Source organism: Nanorana parkeri, unplaced genomic scaffold (assembly GCF_000935625.1).
Source record: "Nanorana parkeri isolate BGI_ZX_2015 unplaced genomic scaffold, ASM93562v1 scaffold1247, whole genome shotgun sequence".
In the NCBI taxonomy this organism is placed as follows: Eukaryota; Metazoa; Chordata; class Amphibia; order Anura; family Dicroglossidae; genus Nanorana; species Nanorana parkeri.
The window spans coordinates 318310-330831 of record NW_017307515.1 but is presented as its reverse complement, the minus strand read 5'-3'; positions in this window follow the sequence as shown (position 1 = coordinate 330831).

The following is a 12522-nucleotide window of genomic DNA, read 5'->3' as shown; positions in this document are numbered from 1 at the left end:
GGGCAGGAGAGCCTTGTGGCTTAGACCATGGGTAGCTGGTCCCACCTCTAAGCAGGGGTGGTGTAAAATCCCATTTGAAGGTCAAACTCTATTTGGCAATAAGCTGGACACCGCGATAGCCAAAGCCACTGACGGGAAGTCTGGCTTAATTCCGCAGGACCACAAGCTGATGAAACAGTAAAACGCGCTATTCAGGAAGGAGGTGTTTAGTAGAGGGAAGGAGGCCCGGGCTTATAAGCCAGGGAAGAAATGTTGCCGTCCTTGGCGGCCTTCCTCTAACTTTTCTAGAGCCAAGAAGTGTCCTTCGGCTCTGGTCCAGGGGCCTCAGAAGTCCTTTTGAAGGCTTGCCCGTTGTTCCTCTGTCTGACCTTCGGGCTCACAACGTCTCCGAGGGTGTTTTCCAAGTACTACTAGCTGTAGAAGCCCTGCTTCGGGAACAGGGCATTCAAATCTTCCATTATCTGGACGACATTCTTCTGTTGCATCAGAACCGAGCATTATTGCTCGAACATCGGGCACTAGTGGTCTCAACCTTGGAGCAGTTCGGTTGGATCATCAACCTAGAGAAGAGTCACCTGTCCCTCTCACAAGATCTGGTGTACCTAGGGGCCAGAATGGATACGGTACGTGGTACGGTCTCTCTCCCTCCGGGGAAGATTACCCTTATCAGACAACGCCTGTCGGTGGCACTAGTTCACGATCACGTTCCGGCGTCTCACTGTCTCCGGATTGTGGGCACTATGGTATCCACGATTCCCATGGTCAAGTGGGCCCAATGGAGGTCCCGTCTTTTCCAGACCGGGTTCTTGAGTCAGTGGAAGACAGAGTCTTTCAACCAGTTGATTCGGATTACTCCCTGGATGAGGAACAGTCTTACCTGGTGGTTCAAGGATCACAATCTCCTTTGTTGTCAGTCTCTCTACCAGACTTCTTGGAAGATTATCTCGACCGATGCCAGCGAGCTGGGGTGGGGGGCGACGTGTTTGGGTCAGTTAGCACAGGGGAAATGGGATTTTAAGGCAAGAAGAGTTGTCTCCAATGTTCTGGAATTGAGAGCGATTTTTTAAGCGTTGTTGGCCTTTCAGCAGCTAGTCGTTGGGAAGTCTGTCCTACTGAAAGTGGACAACACCACCGCTGTGGCTTATGTCAGAAGACGGGGTGGAATGCACAGTCACTCCTTGCTGATGGAAGTCTCTCCTATTCTGACGTGGGCCCAGATCTACCTTCTTCGCATCTCGGCGGTGTATGTTCCCGGGGTCCTCAATCTCCAGGTGGACTATCTATCCCGTGTGCACATAGACAACAACGAGTGGTGCCTGTTGGACAACGTCTTTCAGGATCTGGTGAGTGGAGCTTCGTTCCAGAAGTGTATCAGTTTGCCTCTCGAATCAACACCAAAGTTCTCAGATTCTTCTCGAGGTTCCCTTGCCATCAGACGCTTGCGACAGATTGCCTGACTGCGAATTGGTCGTTCCGGAAGGCATATGCCTTTCAGCCGGTTCCTTTGATCCTGCAGTTTCTACGGAGGCTCTGCGGAGAAGATGTGACAGTCCTTGCAGTTATTCCGAATTGGCCCAAGAGGCCTTGGTATCCTCTCCTTTGACAACTGAGCATCCGGGCCACTCGGCCACTGCCGCCCTTGCCGAACCTTCTCTCTCAAGGGCCAATACTGCATCCAGCACCAATAAAGCTCTGCCTGACGGCCTGGATGTTGGGAGGCGGAGGTTGGTCACACTAGGGTGCTTCTGCTCTCTAGGAAAGCCAGCACGAACCGTGCCTACAATAGGGTGTGGCAGAAGTTCCAGGAGTTCGCGTTGGCCCATGACTTTCGGCCCTTGAATCCACAGGTGATTAATGTGCTGGATTTTCTGCAGCAGGGGTTGGACTTGGGATTGAGCTTTAGCACTCTAAAAGGCCAGATTTCAGCATTATCGGCCTTTACAGGCCTCCAGCTGGCTTTGAATGCTCTCATTGTTCAGTTTTTTTAAGGCTGCTTTACGAGTGAGACCGTCCAGGGCACGGCTGTTCCCTAAATGGGACCTTCCTCTGGTGCTCGATTTTCTGGCATCAGACGGTTTTGGAGATTCGCTGTCTCTGTGGCACCTTACGTTAAAAACTGCCTTTTTGGTTGCTATCAACTCCGCTCGGAGGGTTTCAGAGTTAGCCGCTCCGGGGTTTAAAGAGCCCTTTACGACCTTCCTGGTGGATAGGGTGGTCCCAGTCCCAATGATGGGGTCCGTACCCAAAGCAGTGACCGATTTCCATATGCGGCAGGGGATTGTTCTACCTACCTTTCAGTCCACTGATGACCCTCGCATGAGTCGTTTGGACGTCGCAGGGACGCTGCATGAGTATATCTTGACTACGGTCTACGGACCATCTGTTTATGGTGCCAGCAGGAGTGAGGAAGGGCACTAAGGCGTCTGGCAGGCTCATTGCTTCGTGGGTGGTGAAGACTATCTGCAGTCTCGGCACATTCCACAAGGAGTCTCTCAACGTCCTAGGCAGCAGCAAATCGAGTGTCCTTAGAGACTGTCTGCAAGGCGGCCAATTGGTTGTCTCGTCACGCGTTTATGACTCATTATTGTGTGGATTCGGCTGCCTTGACTACTGTCGGTTTTGGCTGTTCGGTTATTTCTTCTGCTATGGGTATATAATTAAAATTTTCTTGCATACCCTCCCTGTGTTTTGGCTAGTTATTTCCCATTCGTGTGCTGCCATGGAGCTGACAGGAAACAGGAAAATTGTATTTCATACTTACCGTAATTTTCCTTTCCTGTCCAGCTCCATGGCAGCACAGGGCCCACCCAATCGGTCGACTAGTTACGGAACAGCTAACTGAGGCGACTCGTGCAAATTTATGAGATACAATCCTGATTAGGGGGACAAGTGGGGGGTTAACCCATTCGTGTGCTGCCATGGAGCTGGACAGGAAAGGAAAATTACGGTAAGTATGAAATACAATTTTCCTGTTTCTAACATACACACATGAGTGCAGTGTTGTGGGGAGGGGATTAACCTAATTAGGTGGGGAGACCTCAGGTGCCATAGGCGAGGTTTATTGAATAGCACTAGTGTGATTTTTTTAACTGACATGACACCTTAGCTATCTCTGAATTGGAGAAAATAGCTAACTATAGCACACCTTGTTCACAGATTCAAATTTACTTTTCACATCATTAATAGTACTTTGTAATTGTGCTTTTTCTTAAGGTTTTGGTTTTATTGTATGCCATAATTAATTATACACAGAGAAGCAACATCTACATATATGGTTAATCATGTTATCTATTGTTTAAATGAATGTATTATGATTGTTCAAATTATGGTTATTTCATGTTCCAAAAGGTGACATTCTGGATGGTGGATGGGTTGTTTGCCTGTCTGGGAGTCATCCCCGCGACTCGGGATGGGAAATGATGGGCTTACCCCCTTTACCATACATATGGGGACGGTCGGTCGGCATCTCTATATCGCTCTATTTCATTTTTCGGCGGAGGGGCGGTATGATTGCTGTTACATCTTCTCATGACGCTGACGTAGGTAGGGCTCTGCCTAGCGTGGTTGTGAGAGGGGACGGTGTTGGGAGGCTACTGCCACCGTCCTGTCAAACAGAGAGACCTTGGGAGGGAGTTGGCCTCACAGGGAGGGGTGGGGCACCTCCATTCAGATGTGCCCTAGATGAGGACTCATATGCAAACTGATGGCCAGTCCTAGCTGCATGGTCACACGCCGATGTTGGACGGCGTGTGTCAATGCGGCGGGAATACTTACAGAGAGAAGGGAGATATCGCTGGGATCGACTAAGGAAGCTGGCGTTTTGATGTGTAAGTAAAACTTTAGTTAGCAGATATTTAATAGGATATATGGCATATAGGTTCAGTATAAGTCCATTTTTGTGAGGAGTACATGTTAGTTTATACATTAAGAGGATTATATTACAATCCATGGATCACTAGTACTATTGGATACTTTGTATTAGGACTATGACTGAATACTTTAGATGATACAGAGTTCAACTTATTTCTTCTTTTAAGATACATTGAGATTGATCATTGTATTTATCATGCATGTATCATGCACATGTACAGAGTCCAGGGAGGTTTTATGCTGTTTAATCATGGATACTAGTGGGTATATTTTTTATCATGTGGATTGTGTAATCTTTGAATAAATGTATGTTATTTTACTATGTAATTTTGCCATTATTATGTTGTATTATCCCAAATTGCATTTTTTGACACCTTAAAAGCCCCATCTATCTCTTGTTTGTTGTTGCTTACCTATATTAGGGGTGCAGAGTCCTTGTTCATGTAGTGATTCAAAACCTTTTATACTAGGTTTAATTTTATGAGTGTCGTAGAAAAATAATCTTTGATATTTCTACCTCTACCATATTGCCAAATGTTTTAAAGTGACACTAAACTCAGAAGTTAGATCTTAAAAATGCATTTAAGTATCTTAACTATCAACAAAGAAAATGTATCTTATTTGTGTATCAGCTGTAGATCCTCAAATCATCTATGAATTGGTGCTGACACTGTCCTTACTTCTGGAGGGTGGCTACTTTTGTACCCCATGGACCTGGTGTGTGTTGTAAAGTAGCCACCACTCCTAGCTCACTCCTATGATGTACTACAATCTCAATACAAATTAGTAAACTAAATATAAAATTGTAGTCCATCACGGGAGAGGTTTTTTTAAAAAAACAATGTGTACTGTGGCTTTAAGAATAAGAAAAAAAAACATTTTTTTACAAACAGAACAAAGCTGGCCGGGAACAATCATTTAGCGTCAGTAATATTTTTACTCAATGTAAGTTTTTCCAGGAGTTCATTGTACGGTTGCATGTTATTTAAAGGATGTATTTGTATTGGAGCTCTTAAAGCTGCATTAAAAAATAGCTAACCATGATTTAAAAAAAATACTTTTTGCATTGGTATGTGTCCCCCATGGCAGTGGCCAATTACCCAAGCCAGTTGTTAAGAAAAGATTGAAATTGGCTTTGAAAAAGGCCAGAAAGAAATTACGAGATTCAACTATCATAGACTTCAATGGTGTTCCCTATTATGTTCAGTGGTTCACTCATTACTAGAGACACTATTAGGCCATTATCCTATCATGTTATCTATTTTCTATCTCAGTACCTGAGATAGAAGAAGTTAGTATCTTTTAGAGTTGATGTTCCTTCTCATGCCCCATTGATTTAATACCAGCATTCCCAATCATAAGTTAAATATTGCACAAAGCTTTAGAAAAGTGTCTAGAATCATGTACAAAAGGAAACTTTAGAAGAGACAGAAAATTGTATATAAAAGAAAGCATGCCCACCATACCATTAGATGTGTGTGCTGCTTGGCAATTCTTGTTAAAGCGGACCTTTACACTCGAAAATCAAATTCTACCAATGCATCCCTCGATGTATGATGATTAATAATAACATAGACATGTCAGGTGCAAAATGCCGTGATTTTGAAATACTTACTCTTGCAGAGCATTCACTTCCTGCTTTAAAAGGGCCAAATAACTTCAGTTTGTCAAAGCAATGCACACTGGGATTGATTTGTCATCAGCACAGCATTGCTGGGAAATCTCATCTGAGTGAAAGACATTTTCCTCCCTGAGAGGATGTGCATGGTCTCATGTCCTAGTCACATGTGGCAGATTTTCAATGGTAATAGGAGAGCTAGTAATCTGCCCTTAGTAAACATGGCCACTGTCAGAAGACTGGGGAAGAAAAGAGAAATAAGGTATGCAAAGAATACAAAGCCGGCAATTATCCAGAAGTATGTGTTTGTAGATTGTCATTACTAAACATTTCTAAAGGTGTTCTTGTTTTTATTTTAAAGATATGGGTAAAGGTCCACTTTAAGCCAATTGTAAGTGAACCTCAGCAGAATGCACATGTAAGTAGATGCCAGGGATGGTTTCTAGAATATAACTCTATTTCAAAGCATTTTATAAGCAGACAATTTATCAGGCAGTAAATGAAAATGTAAATTGACAAGACTCAGTACAGTTAGACATTGTTTTTTAATGCCCCTTGTTCTTTTATTCGCCCCTATTCACTCTGCCTAGATCAACAACATTTATTCCCAGCGCCGTTCCATACCCATTTTAACTAAACTCCTCTATTAAAAGCCTAACTTAGGGTCATGCCCCCCCCCCAAGGTGTATTTTATGCTACCTTTTTTCATGCATTCCTTTTCTAGAGGACTTCAGCCTGGTCACATGTTTTTTTAGGGTCCTTCTCTTTTTCAGATCATTTTCCCATTGCAGAAGGACCTCAGTAATACAAAGAGCACTGCTGACGTGATAATATAAGCACCTCTCTTTGCATCATTACATTGTGAGTGCAGGACATCATGGTGGCGCCCTGTTAGGGGACAGGTCCATGATGTCTTGCACTCACTCTATCTCCTTACTCTTCCAGGTTAATTTATGCCCAGCGATATTCAACCTGAAGGACTGAAGACATCTAGTGGTGAAAATAAATTACTGTAAAGGGCAACACCAAAAGCGGAGGTCAGAGCTGCTTCTTTTAACTCCTCCATGGGGATTAAAACAAAATGCCCACAGTTGGGATTTAAGGACCACTGGGAAATCAGGTAGCCAGTATATCATTGAAAATGCTATCATAATAACTTCAGATAAATTAATTGTTGTTAATTAAAAGTGTTATCTTCTTTGACTACAAGCCTGAGCAGATATACAAGTCACACAGCTATGTGCAATTAAAATCTTATAGAATTCCTCTTTTGGGAACAGATAAACAAAAGCATTCTTTTTTCTGCCATTTCATCTTTCATCTCATTTTTTAACATTTACACATGGCTTAGAGAAGCTTGTCATGAAATAATGTTTCTATAACACTATCGTTGTGCAAACAGATACTGCATTAAGCCGTAATTGATATACGGTGAGGGGTTAGGCGCTATCAGAGTAATAACTATCTAATGCATCAACACAGCCTCATGTTCTGCAGTCTGTCTGGGAACCAGAGTGAATAAATTATTCCCACTGTCAAACAAATAATGTCCCTATGTCCTAACGACAAGATTTTTTTTCCCACCGAGTTGTATTTGAAAAATGAACCTCCTCGGATGTCGTATTTACTCCTAGGTTGCTGTAAAATGCAAAAATTAAATGGCTTTCAGTTTAATTTATTTACCATTAATTCTGTATGATGCAATACAATGCCATGCTATAAAATGTAAAAAAACACTTACTGTAAGTTACATTCAGATACATTTTATTTTTTCTTTCCTTATTTGTATATTTATTTAATTGTGAGATTGTCCTTTTTCCTGAGTTACTGTGTTTTTGAAACAATTTCACAATTGAATACCGAACCAAAAGGTAACGAAGGGGAGGATGCATATTATTGTAACATTAGGGGGTGTGTGCTAGAAAAACAATGGAAGAGAGTGAAGGTTTCACACCCCAATAGTATAAATATAACCTCATGAGAATAAACCCAATTTTGGGTATGCAAAAGCCCAAAAAGGGGGGATTTGAAGAAACACTTATGCCCTCACAATATGTTGTATGTAAGAAAATAATTTATTGTTCATAAAAATAGTTAAAAACAACTTGCATTATCACAATTGTGAGACTTGTTAAATGAATAACCACAATACAGATGATAGCATAGTACATTACTGTACTCTTAGGATGCATGTTATGTTGCCTATAGCAACTGCAGAAATTACAGCTGGACTGCAGAAATGACTGCTATGCTGCAAGGGGCAATAAGATTTTTTTAGCAAGTTTTTCATGCATCAGTCCCTGTCATTTGTGTGAAGTGCATTAAAAAGGATAAGAGCACTACAAGACTTGCTAGGCCAGCAAGAATTTATTGATCATGGCAAGTAGTAAAACACCCAACATTTTTCGGGGGTTTGACACTCTCCCTCCATCAGGGCTTGAATATTGACAATACATACACAACGATGCTGGACAGTAGCTGCAATATGGAGTGGATGATAAAATGTTTATTTAGATATCCAGACTGACAACCTCCATCCCATAACATGTTTAATAGTTATGCAAAGAAGGATTGTATCCAGAATGGGTAAAAATATATAGTCTCTGTGTTCATTGTATACAAATTCCAAAAAAATATACAGCAGCAATTGCCCTATGAGCACAAAATGGTGGCTGTGTGCTTGCCACTGTGGTGCAACACAGACAATACATTCATGAAAGGAGAACAACTCCAATAGCTGGAAAGGATGCAGACGTAAAGCCAGCAAAATTTCCAAGCTGCCATTGAGATACTAGGCGTGGGGGTGATTGGGGTAGATGCTGGGGGTGATTGGGGGACCATTTTTATTCTGCTCTACTCTGTTGGGGAAGTGACACCTGTCTGGTCAAGGATACCACTGGAGGCATCAAAGATCTGGGAAGGAAGGGGGCTGTATGACACTTACAGAAAGGTTCAAGCCTATGCTTGGCCCTACTCAACATGCCCCCATACTGACCCTCTGTGCTGATATTATTTGGCTGACTCCTCTCTCCCAGTTTGCCAGGTGATAGCAGGATTAGATGTCGTGGAGGAGGAAGAATAGGGCACATTTGCTCTGAGCACCCTATTATTCAACCATAGCATACAGAGGGGGTTGTGAAGTGGCTCATCAAGCTTTTCTCATCCTCTTACTCCCAGTCACAGAGCACATCAAATCTGTGCTGCTCTGTGCCCGGGAGGAGAAGGAAGAGAAAAGCAATGATGAAGCAATCCTCAACCTCCTCTATATGCTCTGGTTATATAGCCTGCCCAGGACAGCTTCACCAATGTGAGGAATAAGATAACCTTGCTACAAATAACAAATAAAACAAATAAAAATAATACCATAGCAAAATGTAATTTAAAAAAATGAAACCTAAACACTTAACACTAACCCTAATATACTTAACCTCAAGCCTCAACCCTAAAACTCTAAACCACATATATATAGATATATATCTATATATATACTACAACAACAACAACTGCAAGAGGGGGCAACAACTAACAAAAAGGTAGTGTTATAGTGCCCTCATGTGATAGTTAATCTTTACCAAACCTCCTGATGGTGGAATTGCATCAGAGCCCTTAGTGGTCCAATTTTTTCAGCTGCAAACTGTTGCCAGCTTGTGGATGGTGCCCCCTGGCAAGGGGTCTAAGCAATAGCTGGTCTTCATCAAACCTCCTGATGGTGGTGTTGGGCCGGAGACCTTAGCAGTACAATTCTTTTGGCTGCAAACTGTCGCCAGGTGATGGCCCTCATGATCTCCCCACCTAGGGAATAGCTGGAACAGAATAGCTACATTGTGGAGACTATACACTAGGTGGCAATCAGGATAGAAGTCAGGTCCAGGCAGGGGTCAAGACCTATGACATTCAATAAACTAGTCAGGGTAAACTCACAGGTAAGTATTATAGCTTTTTGCAACAAAGGTCCACTGATGCGAACACACAGCATCAAACACTTCAAAGGCTGGTGCTTAAATACCCCTTTGGTTAGAGGTCATGCCTAGTGTTGTTTCAAGGAACTCTAGAAATTAGGGATTCTGTGAGTACCATTGGAAGTAATTGCAGGTATTCTGAAAGTACCAGTGAAAGTACTGACAGAGATTCTGTGAGTACCATTGGAAGGCCTGGCAGGGATTTTGCAAGTCTTGGTATGCACTCTGGAAATCCAGGCAGAGATTCTGTGAGTACTGTAATAGGTAGTCCTAAAAAGACCGTTGGGTCTGCACTGTGAACACAGGAAAGTATGTAGCCCACTACACTGAAATTCACAGTATTGTAGCACAATACAGCACAGTGGCCATGGGGGTTACACACTAGCTCACCACACTGCATTTCACTGTAATGTAGCATAAAGCAACACCATGCATAGTTCTGTGGAGCTCTGTAACAGTAACACTATATAACAGTAACTATCTCTCTCTGAGAACACACTCTCACCTCTCTTTATCTAACACATTGACAAAAGGCTCTTGGGAACCCTTACTTTTATAGGGATGAGATTGGCACATTCTTGACCCTTATAAGCCACCTGACCTCACTTCAAAGGCCAGAAAGTGGATTATTGGTAATTGGTTGCTATAGTGCAAATGGCAGCATCAGTTCATTGTTTTCCTGAACTGAAAATTACTTGGGTTGGGTTGGGAACTCATGGTTTACCCAAACTTGAATCTTATCTCTAGATATGATTTCTTATAGGATCATCAATTTTTTATGAACTTTCAGAGTTTTTAAAGGTACATTACAGAGGGGAATTATGCACGTTTTGCATAGATGTACTGCATTTACTCTTGTTCTTTGTTTTGCCCACGTATACTTTTTAATATCTATCTATCTATCTATCTATCTATCTATCTATCTATCTATCTATCTATCTATCATGTATCGACATTTGATTACATTTCTTTAAAAATATTTAGATTCCAATTAATGCATGTAACTATTACAGGCAACATTGTCAGGTCTTTCTCTTCACATAATGTACAAGTACAAAATGTTTCCTATAATGTTTCTCTTTTCACTTAAACTGAGTGGGAGTATGTGTGAGCAATTTCACGCTAATATTTCATCATTTATAGCTTGGCAGGTATCAAATACACCCACACTTTACTCAAAAGATTTCAAAAGGGAAGGAGAAATGATTTGCTTGGCTACTTTAGGACCACCAAGAATGATCAAACATAAAGATTACATTCCAGCAATAACATATTACTCCAGAAGTCTTTTGAATGGCTCTAACGTTGTGACTCATTATTTGGACTACCAGTAAACTCTTAGTAGGCATTCCATGGGCAAAGCCACAAGAGTTACATTTTTTTTAAAGGGAATATTTACCTTAGAATATAAAACTTAGGATGTGCCAAATCAATCAGCGAGATCAGCGAGAAGTGAAATTTGAAAGGAAAATATCTAAAAACAAAACATTTTGGATAAAACGATTTGATAATGTAAAAATACACAGATGCAAAGGAGAATACATTTGAACTGATACTTTTAAAGCTGTGTTTAGCTATTTTATGGTGTAATACTATTTTATGGGCCTGTAAATCTAATTATGTTATAGCAGTATTAAAAAGTCAGATGTTTGGTATAAACTGAGTTATATAGTAGAAAGAGGTTTTGCACGAGGCAAGATAACTTGCACACTGAGGATATAATGATCAGGTATCCTCATTTGAACAATAAAAGATACCGTAACTATAGACAAATAGAAATGTGGTTCAAGTTTGCCAATAGCATTGGTTCACTACGAATCCTGTGTGTTCATGGATCCAGTGTAGGAATTCACCAGACTGAATTCTTTGTAACCATAATGATCTACATGTCTTTTTAAACTTAGTTCAGCTGGCCAATAATGGGGGTTTTGTTATGTGCCAGCTCCTTCACTATAAAAGTGTGTGTTGGAGTAGTTTAGGGACAGCTGACAATTACTGTGAATTGCAGTGTGTTGGGCTACTTATTTTTGTGTAACCACCCCCTGTTTAAAGTGCAGAAAAAGTCCTTTTTAGGACTGCCTTTTTGTGTGCGTTAGCTGTTAGCTGTCTGTTAGCTGCGTGCTGTCTGTTTATATGGTGCCCCCTTCCCGCTTCCTCCCAGCAGTTGTTTTGTTTTACTATAGGGTTTTTTTATTTGCTTTTTTGTATTTTGCACTAGGGGTTTTATTACTATTACTATTTTATTTTAGGATTTTGCATTTTACATGAAATTGGTTTGAAATACACTTATTTGTGATATTGTTCTTTCGTTGACAATATGGCTTCCTAATCTATGCATTGGATTGCACACCACACCAAACAGCCCCCCCTATTAACCACCCACCCTGTAATAATCTGCACCTTGATAATCATAAATGAAAACCAGGAAATCAAAGAATGGAAAATGAGACCACAGCATTCCTTTATTTGGATTCAAATAACAGAATATGATAACCTTTACTAAACCAGACCTTTTAAGACACAAACCAACATAAAAAAAGTTCACTAAACCACCTGCTCAGTCTTTCAGGACTTGAGCAACCAGGTAACTGTACCATACCACCAGGTACCACCATAACCATTTTTCATAACCATTTTCTACCCACACATATGGGCAACAACCATACCTATATAGGAACACAATACCAACTTTACTACCATTCAGATGCCCAGCTGCTGCTTTGCATCTATCACTCACCTGTCACTAATACTATCCCACTTTAACCTTTTCCATACCTCTCTCTTTGCATACTGCCACCCCTTTCATTCCTACTCCTCATTCATTCTATTGCCTTCTACTTACTCTGCACAGCCAAGGGGGTAAGGAAGGTCTCACTCTCCGTTAAACATTAAACATATCTGAAAATATACATATCCAAATTCTGATTTCTTCGCTCCTCTCAACATGAGTTCTCTACCTCTACTTCTCACTATGTGGGGCTCTCTTCTAAAATTGTTTTTTTCTTTACCCCCCCTCTCCACCACACAATATATATATTTCACCCTCTCTCCTGCCCTCTCCCTATTACTGCACTC